Below are 9,583 nucleotides of genomic sequence, written 5' to 3'. Positions count from 1 at the left end.
GAAAACATTTCCAAACAAGCAAGCTCAGAATACATTTTAGCCACTCAACAAAACTTGCATCACACTTTCTTGCTCTGGATAAGGGTAATAAAAATTTTAACTTTAGAGCTATTTAAATAAAGAACATTTCTAAAATCACAGTCCACTGATCTCCATATCCTCTGCTTTATTGATTTCTGATGTTCCACATTTAGTCCTCATTGAGTTTGTTCTAATGGATAATAGGAATAGTATCAGACCAGAAATGCTTCCAACTGTTCCTGTCCTTGAAAAGCCATTCTCTGCACTTGTATTCCTGGTCCCCTGTACTCTATTCGATTTAAGAAACATCTCACATGTACTATACTATATCTGTGTCTTTAATTCAAGAGAAAAAAGCTCTTCCTTTCAATACTAGAAAAATACCCGACCTACAATACCATGTTTCCTTCATTCTTGCTTTTAGACCTTATATTCTAGTGTAGTATTACCTTTACTACTTCATGTAAAGGTCAGTTGCATGCTTTGTAAGTGTATCTGGATGGATGAGGTTTCAGAGTTTTCGGAGATTGGGATGGTCTGGAAAGAAAATGTTACTTACCTGTATAGTAACTGGAATTCTTTGAGATGTGTGGTCCCTACCTGTATAGGGAAAGTCTTTGAGAAGAGATTGTTTCCACTCTCACACCTCCCACAAAGGATACAACAGTCTAGGTGATTTCCTAAAGGATTTTGTCCTTTGTAGATAGAATGCCAAGGCTTGATGGACATCCAAACAGTGATATTTCCTATCCTCACTGGTGACATGTAGCTCTGGGGAGAAGAAAGGTAAGTGCATGGTCTGATTAGATGGAATTCTTACATTACTTTGGGTATAAATTTAGGGTGTGATCTCAAGGTTATTTTGTCTTTATGGAAGATTGTGTAGGCTGATCAGCCATGATGTCTCCAGTTCACCTACTCTTCTGGCTGAGGTGACTGCAACCAGGAAGGCTTCCTTCATTGATAGGTAGGCTAAGGAACATGAAACTAAGGGTTCAAAATGATTCTTTGTTGATGCTGATAGGACTAGATTGAGTTCCCATATCAGGGTAGATTTCTTTGTCAGAGGAAAGACTCTGACAAGATATTTTAGAAAACGCACTGTAACAGGGTGGCTGAAGATTTAATAGTTGGCCACCACAGAGTGACAGACACTGATAGCTGTTAAGTGTACCCCCAGGAACTAAAGGATAGTCCTGAAGTCTTTAAGATGAGAAAGTATTCCATCATGGCATGGGTGTTGGCATCCTCTGGGATTATCAGATGATGTTCACCAGATAGAAATTTTTTTTCCACTTTGTCCTGTACTACTAAAAACTACACTTAACTGACTATAAATTTATTTAAGACTATTAACTACAACTATTTACAGGTAATTACAGATAGACTTAGGAGAAGCATGTTAACACTGAAGATGCTGAAGAGGTTCTGTCTCAGATCACGGGTGGCAGAAAGGAACTGGAGAGGCAATTTGATCACACCCTCGGTTTTGAGAAAAAGAAGGGGAAGGGTACAGGAGCAGACCAACAGACATTTGCTAGAAATTCCAGTCTCAGGTGTATGAAGAGCATGTACACCCACAGTGGAATACACATTGGGACCATCTCTCAAAGAAGACAAGATGCTTTTTTAACCAACTGCATCTAGGTTTTGATGCATCTACAGAAGAAATAGACTGGCATTGAGGCTATTTAAGTGCAGCAGTGGCACGTATGAGAAGAAAAACCTATATGTAAACCTTGGGTACCTTGTCAAAGTGGAGTAAATTAAAGGAGTGAATACATTTGCATGATACGATTTTGAATGTAATACAGTCTTGACATTGTGTCCCAGCTACCCAAGAGACCTCCTTCACGCTCTGTGGCACCACGGCTGTTGAGGTCATTCTGAGACACTAGCACAATGGGGTCCTGATCCATAACAAGTGCTCGGTGGTAATACAAATAATAAATAATAGCGTCTCCTTCCTGTCATAAGCTGGAGGAGGCTGATGATCGGGACCTTGGTTTTTAAACCCACTCACCCTTATAGTTTTTTTCTGCTAGGGCACAGTAACATGCTGCATGACCCACCCATTTCCCCAGGCTTTTCCTCAGGAAGGAGAATGATAACTAGGGGATGACCAGGGAACTGCTGAGAGAGCTGGGAGCTGGGATAGGAAATGCTGAATAGGGCTGGATACTGGTTGGTGAAAGTTAAATATGAATATCCTTTATATGATCTTAAGAAGTTGTGAGGATACTCTTTCTTCCTTGAACTCCTTTTGACCTATTGAGTAATTATTGGTTTGTACAGCACTCAGAACATTCCATGGATGCTTCATATATGAAAATGAATAAGACATACATGTTTGTGTTCATACTAAAATCAATTATTGGATTTTTGTATTTACATATGTAGCCTTCATTTCTTGGTGTTTCTTTCAAGTGACTAGACAGGGGTATTGGCTCTACAGGATTCTGATTTTTAAAGGTTTTATTTATCAGTGGAATTTTATACTCTAAGTGCATCTACATGGGTTTAAATGAACTCCAGTGGTAACTGGAAGACTTTTTTTTCTTTTTATGTTTGGGTCTCATTTCCTACTGCCCAGTCTTCGAGGGTCCTTATCCTACAGCCTACTACCACACACCGTGAAAAGAGAAATAGGTCATGTCCTCTCTCTGCAGGTTTCCTCAAAAGAGACGAGTCCAGTGCCAAAACTCCGACTTACTAAACTGGCTTATTCCTCTACTTCCATCTTTGTGGCTCTGGGAATTCTTGTTGTTGGTTACACTCCGCTGTCTTGAAACACTCTAAGAACTCTTGTAGGAAGCTTTGTAGCCAAGAGGAAGAAACCCAGTTTTCCCCATCACATGAAATGAAACTCCTGTACAACAAAACAGAACAGTACATTATCTGTCAAAGAGGCAATATATCTTGCAGACTATACACCAATCAAATTCACCAGAAGAGTCCAGAAAAACCAGAATCTACATGTGTTTGCACTAGTTCAAAAGATCAGAACTGAGAGTAGAGCCCTTAGAGTACCACAGAAGACTGATAGCAAAAAACTATAAGACACGTAAGGTATAAATAAATCTAAAGCAAGCAGCTAAATACCCCTAGCAGTAAAGAATCCTGCAGCCATCTCTCATGGAAAAAAATCAGTTAAACCACAGACTGTATCAGATGAGATTTAAGGTTGTACTTTAAAACACTCCTATTGTGAAAGTGGCATTAGGCTTATCCTAAAACACTTGGGATTTTTATGGCAATTTAGATTATAGCAACATATGAGCGTGGAAGCATCTGTTTTATCAAGAACATCATTTTTGCATTTTGTCTGTTTTTCTTCATATAGCATATGTACACTAGTGGATCAAACAGTGAGAATGCATTTTCTCTTGTCTCACTTATATTTTCCAATGAAAGATGAAGAGGAGAAGGGAGGGAGAGATGAGAAGATGATGGTCAGAAATAGAAAAGTTTCAGACTGGATCAAATAAGGTTGTCCACAACAGTTTGGCTTTAATGGATGGCATCATTACACAGTTGTAAGGGTTGCTAAGAGTATTGGTAAAACAGTGTGTAAGCTGAAAAAGCAATCTCCAAGAATAAATGTGCACTACATTGCGGCAGACATACTTCTCATTAGTTTAACTCAAATGTCACCAGTTAATGGGGAAAGTGATTTAACAGCTGTCCTAGAGAGTAACACTCCAGCTTCTTGAACAGACTCTCTTCAGCTACCTGACTAATGTATATCTTTTTACTGGTGCTGTATCACAATGAACTGTTTTTATATTTTATGAACCACTTTACAGTCTATGTATTTTTTTAAAAATTCAAGAGGAATGCACAAAACATTCCCAGAGCCAGCAAAGGAAGGAATTTCACAACAGAAACCACAGACTTTAAATTATGACATATACAACCTGGCCAAGCAAAATAGCTTTGACACAAACTAATCAATAGCCTTGATGATCTTGGTAAGCACCATGTCAAAGACCGTGTATGCTGCCAGAGCATCCAAATTTGGCACTTGGCTAGACACTGAAATCATATGAATCACATTATAGTCATTCTTTCAACCTGTTCTGCCCAGTAGCACTGTCGCTTTTGTAAGCCGCTGGAAGGTTATTTTCTTTCATAAAAGGGAGACTTCCAAGATTGTCGAACAGAAACACTGACTTACATTTTCACTGGTCCCATTTGTAAGTCCCTATAATTAACCTCCTGTTAAGGATCTAATATATAACAATGTCATGTGGGTAAAATGTGGGAGTTGGCACCATCTTTCCGATTTTGCAGGCAGATTAAAGAAACTTCAGAAGTTTGCTGTGTTACCCGGGGTTCTTTCAACCCAAAGCTCTTGGTAACTTTTACTCTGTGTGAGGTGGTGTCAGGAAACAAATAGGAGAGACACGGCTGTCCGACCAATAGATGGCTGTCACAAACAGGACAACACAAGAGTGCTTTCATGTAAAGCTAAACTTTACTTAGTCTCAAGCACTTACACACGTCCGCAACAGGTTAGTAAAACACCCCCAACCCTTAATAATTACCAAAGCGGAGTATGGCTCTTGAGTGACACAGCGGCAGGTTTCCGGTGGCCAAATCTTCCGTCTGCCAGTGGGGACCGCAAGATGTATCCAGAGGGAGAGTCCAAAAAGAGTCCAACTACCTCAAACTTTTCCCCTTATTTATACATTAGTAATAGAATGACATGTCCCTTAAAGAAACTTGTTAAGTAAGCAGTTTCAATGGTCAAGCAAGAGGTCCCTTCTGCTTATTGATTAACCAGGTGTGGGTTTTTCCAGAGTTTGCAGCCTTCAGGCCCCAGTAGACATTCCTGGGACACATCCTGCTCTTCTAAAATGCATGTATCAGCAACTTCAAAACACAATTCTTACCAGGAAGGATGTGGGGTCAAGCTGCCCTTTCTGTGGCACCCAAAACTGCCTCCCCTCCTGCTTTGATCAAACTGAGGCTGGGACATGGCCAATTTTCAGCCTGCTAACTTGGCAGCTTTCAGCAATAAGACATAGTGGTTTCAGGCACTTTACTGGTTTGCTGACATCTTCCCGTACAGTTGTTACATAAGAAAAGCCATATTTTGTCTGACCAATGGTCCAACTCACCTAGTGTCCTGTTTTCCAGCAGTAGCTAGTATCACATGCTTCAGAGTGAATGAACGGAACAGGGCAATTATCGAGTGATCCATCCCCTGTTGTCCAGGTCCAGCTTCTGGCAGTCAGAAAATTAGGGACACCCAGACCATGGGATTGCTCCCTGACATCTTTGCCAATACCACTATCCTTCATGAACTTATCCAATTCTTTTTGGAACCCAGTTATACTTTTGGCCTTCACAATATCACCTGGCAATGAGTTCCACAGGTTGACTGTTCACTATGTGAAAAAATACTTCCTCATGTTTGTTTTAAACCTGCTGCCCATTAATTTAATTGTGTGACCTCTAGTTCTTGTGTTGTGAGAAGGGGTAAATAACATTTTCCTATTCACTTTTTCCACACTATTCATGACTTTATAGACCTCTATCAAATCCCTCCCTTTGTCATCTCTTTTCTAAGCTGAACAGTCCCAGTCTTTTAATATGTCCTCATATGGAAGTTGTTCCATAGCCCTAATCATTTTGTGTTGCCCTTCTCTGTATTTTTCCAATTCTAATATAACTTTTTTTTGAGATGTGGAGACAAGAACTGCACACCGTATTCCAGGGCATACCATGGACTTATATGGTGGCATTATCATATCTTCTATCTTATTATCTATCCATTTCCTAATGGATCCTAACATTGGTAGCTGTTTTGACTGCCACTTCTCACTGAGCATATGTTTTCAGAGAACTATCCATGACGACTCCAAGATCGTTTTCTTGAGTGGTAACAACTAATTTAGACCCCAACAATTTGTATGCATAGTTGGGATTATTTTTTCCAATGTTCATTACTTTGCACTTATCAACATTGAATTTTATCTGCCATTTGGTTGCCCAGTCACCCAGTTGTAAGAGATACCTTTGTAACTCTTCACAGTCAGCTTTCGGTTTAATTATCTTGAGTAATTTTGCATCATCTGTTCACCCCCTTTTCCAGATCATTTATGAATATGTTGAACAGCACAAGTCCCAGTACAGATCCTTGGAGGACCCCACTATTTACCAGTCTCCACTGTGAAAACTGACCATTTATTCCTACCCTTTGTTTCCTATCTTTTAACCTGCTATTGATCCATGAGAGGACCTTCCCAGTCTTATCCCATGACTGCTTACTTTGTTTGAGAGCCTTTGGTGAGAGACCTTGTCAAAGGCTTTCTGAAAGTCCAAGTGCTATATCCACTGGATCACTGTTGGCCACATGCTTGCTGACTCATTCAAAGAATTCTAACAGATGAGTGAGGCATGATTTCCCTTTACAAAAGCTTTGTTGATTCTTCCCCAATGTATCATATTCATCTGTGTGTCTGATAATTCTATTCTTTTAGGTATCCTCCCATTATCTGGTACAGACACTGATTTAAGCAATAGAGTACATACGACAGTTAATAATTCTTAACAATTAATTCTTAACAGTTAACAGTTTCATATTTGAATTCCCTCTGAACTCTTGGGTGAATACCATCTGGTTCTGGTGACTTATTCCTGTTGAATTTGTCAATTTGTTCCAAACCATCCTCTATGGACACCTTAATCTGGGGCAGTTCCTCAGATTTGTGACCTAAAAAGAATGGCTCAGGTATGGGAATCTCCCTTGCATCCTCTGCAGTGAAGACAGGTGCAAAGCATTCATTTTGCTTCTCCGCAATGGCTTGTCTTCCCTGAATACTCCTTATGCACCTTGATTGTCCAGTGGCCTCACTGACCATTTGGCAGGCTTCCTGCTTCTGATGTACTTACAATTCTTTTTTGCTTTTAGTTTTTGTGGTTTTGTTAGCTGTTTCAAGTTCTTTTTTGGCCTGCCTAGTTATATTTTCACACTTTACTTGCCACAGTTTTTACTCCTTTCTATTTTCCACACTAGGAATTGACTTCCAATTTTTAAAGGATGTCTTTTTGCCTGTAATCACCTTTTCAACTCTGCTGTTTAGCCATGGTGTCATTTTTTTTGGTGGTCTTACTTTTTTTTTTCTTAATTTGGGGGCATACATTTAGTTTGAGCCTCTATTATGGTGTTTTTAAATAGTTTTCATGCATTTCACTTTTGCAACTGTTCTTTTAATTTCTGTTTAACTAGCTTCCTCATTTTTGCATAGTTCCCCTTTTTGAAGTTCAGTGTTACTTTGGCATTTTCCCCTTACAAGGATGTTAAATTTAATTACACTATGGTCACTGTTACTGAGGGATTCAGCTATATTCACCTCTTGGACCAGATCCTGTGCTCCAGTTAGGACTAAATCAAGAACTGCCTCTCCCCTTGTGGGTGCTAGGACTAGCTGCTCCAAACAGCTGTGCATATCTCTCTATCAGTGTTATAGAGGGCGAACAATTTATGAGTTTGCCTTGTATAAGTTTTATACAGAGTAAAACGGATTTATTGGGAGTTTGGACCCCACTGGGAGTTGGGCATCTGAATGTTAAAGACAGGAACACTTCTTAAGCTGCTTTCAGTTAAGCTTGCAGTTTGTGGGACGTGGTTCAGACCTGGGTCTGTGTTTGTGGCTGGCAAGCGTGTCTGGCACATCCAGGCAGGGTTCTGGAGTCCCAAGCTGGCAGGGAAAGCAGGGACAGAAGTACTCTTGGCACATCAGTTGGCAGCCCCAAGGGGATTTCTGTGATCCAACCCATCACATGGGCAACAGGGGATGGATCACTTGATCACTCACCTGTTCTGTTCATTCCCTCTGAAGCACTTGGCATTGGCCACTGTCAGAAGACAGAAGGATACTCGGCTAGATGGACCTTTGGTCTGACCAAGTATGGCCGTTCTTATGTAAGCCTATCTAGAGATTGCTAGAGATCAGCATCTTTCACACCTGGAAGGCAATTCACCATGTGGTTCTCCTGCTCATCACAAACCCATCTATATTTCTCATAATTGAATCCCCATTATTTTTACCTGTCTCTTCCTAATAATTGTGTCCCTTCCCCTAGCAGGGTATGCTCAATGCAAGAGAATACCATGACATCATCTGGAAGGAGGGTCCCAACTATAGGATTGTTTTCCTACACTCCAGCTTGATATTCTCCTCCTTCGAGACTTTCATCCTCTTCCTCAACATACAGGTTGTCAGACTGGGGGTGGCACCACGCTTTGGTGTCCCTGAAACTCTCCTCTATGTAAGTCTCCCTCAGCTCCTCAAGTTCACCCTCTCTGATCTCAAGAGCCTGTACTTGGTCTCTGAGGGTCATGAGTTGCTTGCACCAAAGGCACATACACACCACATACAGGACAGATAATCAAATATTTTACATTCAATGCAATAAACTGGATAGCCTCACTTTGTTGCTGGGAATTCTGCCTGCATTATTTTTACTCTTGCAGAGTTTTTGTTTGTTTGTTTGTTCTCCGTTTTTTGTGGAGTTTAGAATGTGTTAGCTAGGTGTATCTGACTCTGACGCTCCCCCTCTAAACGCCTTCACAAAACTCTCCTGCTTGCTGCTCCTCTTCCCTAGTTCCTCTGGTGGTTTAGAAGCTGGTTTTGTAAACCCCTGTTCGCCCTGAGTTAGCCCACCCTCTTGTCAAGGGATCCTAAAGGGATTAGGGATCAAAGCACATCAGGCTACAGTCTCCCCATAAGGTCTCAGCATAGCCTAACAGGCCACTTGGCTCAGCTCACAGCCCCAAAACACACCACATTAAAAACTTCAGTCAAGCAGACACATGGCAAGCAAGCCAGCAAGCACACAACACACAAACTATCAGACAACAAACTCACCTCAAATGTCATGTAGTTGTTCCTCCTTCACCTGGACAACTCCTGTGCAAAACTCCCCTGACTGCTGTTCCTGCTCACTAGTTTTCATTTGCTTAAGTTGTGGAAGAGAGAACATAGTTGGGATGTAATATGTAGGGTTGCCACCCATCCGGGTTTTACCCGGACAGTCCAGTTTTTGGCTTCTGTGTCCAGATGCCATTTAGGGTTGCCAAGTGCCCAGATTTCAACCAGAAATTCCAGTCAAAAAGTGGACCTGGAAACCCTAAATGGCATCTGAACCAAAAGTCCAGTTATCATGGGGCGGGGGAGGAGCCAGGTCATTAACCCTTGCCATTGCCTGCTCAGCCAGAGCTGCCTTTTACCTGCAAGCTCCTTGAGACGATCCAGTGAGCAATGGGCGTAGGGGAGGAGAGGAGCAAACAATGAGGGGAGGGCCTTCGGGGAAGAGGCTGAGCAGGGGCAGGGCCATGGAGGAAGGGATAGGATAGGAATGGAATCTTGGAGGTCTGGTTACCAGCAATTAGAAAGATGGCAACCCTAGTAATATGTCAAAGTTTGAACAAAGTTTGAACACAACAGTTTGAAGTGCAGAAGGAAAGAATTAAAGTGGGATTCTTAAAAGCATTTACTGTTGGCCTAACTCTACTCCCACTGAAGTCAATAAACCAGAGGAAGGCATTCTA

The 9,583-nt window shown here is 41.2% G+C and overlaps 1 long non-coding RNA gene across 1 annotated transcript; it reads right to left on the bottom strand.

Annotated features, from left to right (window-relative positions):
• Positions 1-517: 517 nt before the first annotated feature.
• Positions 518-4,688, bottom strand: LOC140910738 (uncharacterized). The gene is made up of 3 exons (XR_012158709.2): positions 4,569-4,688; positions 2,654-2,890; positions 518-792 (listed from the first exon to the last, which is right to left on the bottom strand). It is a non-coding gene; the product is annotated as an uncharacterized LOC140910738 (long non-coding RNA).
• Between the last annotated feature and the right edge of the window lie 4,895 nt (positions 4,689-9,583).

This window comes from Lepidochelys kempii, chromosome 4 (assembly GCF_965140285.1).
Source record: "Lepidochelys kempii isolate rLepKem1 chromosome 4, rLepKem1.hap1, whole genome shotgun sequence".
NCBI lineage: Eukaryota > Metazoa > Chordata > Testudines > Cheloniidae > Lepidochelys > Lepidochelys kempii.
Note: the sequence above shows the minus strand (reverse complement) of the source record. Positions and strands in the feature narration are given on the sequence as shown.